The sequence below is a fragment of the Grammomys surdaster genome, unplaced genomic scaffold (assembly GCF_004785775.1).
Source record: "Grammomys surdaster isolate TR1022 unplaced genomic scaffold, NIH_TR_1.0 348, whole genome shotgun sequence".
Lineage (NCBI taxonomy): Eukaryota > Metazoa > Chordata > Mammalia > Rodentia > Muridae > Grammomys > Grammomys surdaster.
Genome location: NW_021604767.1, coordinates 5,968,849 through 5,969,700, shown reverse-complemented (window position 1 = coordinate 5,969,700; position 852 = coordinate 5,968,849).

Sequence of the window (852 nt, the reverse complement as noted above, 5' to 3'; positions counted from 1 at the left end):
TGTGTTTGTGTGTCTATGTGCATGTGTGCATATCTATGTTTGTATGTGTGAGTCTTTGTATATGTGTGTGTCTGTGTGTGTTTGTGTATGTGTGTGTCTGTGTATGTGTGTGTATCTGTGTGTGTCTATGTATGTCTATATGTGTTTGTCTGTGTGTGTATCTGTGTGTGCATCTGTGTGTGTGACTCTCGATGTGTGTGAGTCTGTGGTGTGTTTGTCTGTGTGTGTATATGTGTGTATGTGTCTATGTCTGTGTGCCTCTGTGTGTATGTGCGTCTCTGAGTGTATATGTGTGTGTGTGCCTCACCAGCAGAGAATGCCAGTAGAGGCTGTATTAGTCCTGAGACTGATGTTAACTCTGTTTGACCAGAGGCTACAGACTAGGCCTATCCCACTGGGTTTAGAACATGGTAGCAGCATGGCTTTGGCTCCTGGCAGGAATTAAGACTGTCTTAAAGACACTTGCTTTAAAAGCACCACTACCACAAAACAGCACCTTCTGAGGGGGTTCTTTCAAACTCCACAGCAGCCTCAACCAGGCCAGGGAGCGCCTCCTAGTTGGTCTTCGGCATCCACAAGAGGAATACAGTAAGGAAATATTCCCTTGGAGGCAAGACAGGGAAAGATTCAAACATGTGTGGCTGGCTTGACCCTCCATGAAGATCTTATCCCCAGATGCCTGGCCAAGCTACTGGCACCACTGGCATGACTGTCTCACCAGGAAACTTCCACAAGACAGATATCAAGTGTCAAGATCTCTGCAGCTAGCCAGGCTGAGACAAATAAGTCTACAAGCTGGCCCAGTGGTGTTTCTTTACAAATTTGTAACTATTTTTTTCCTATCTTCTTCAC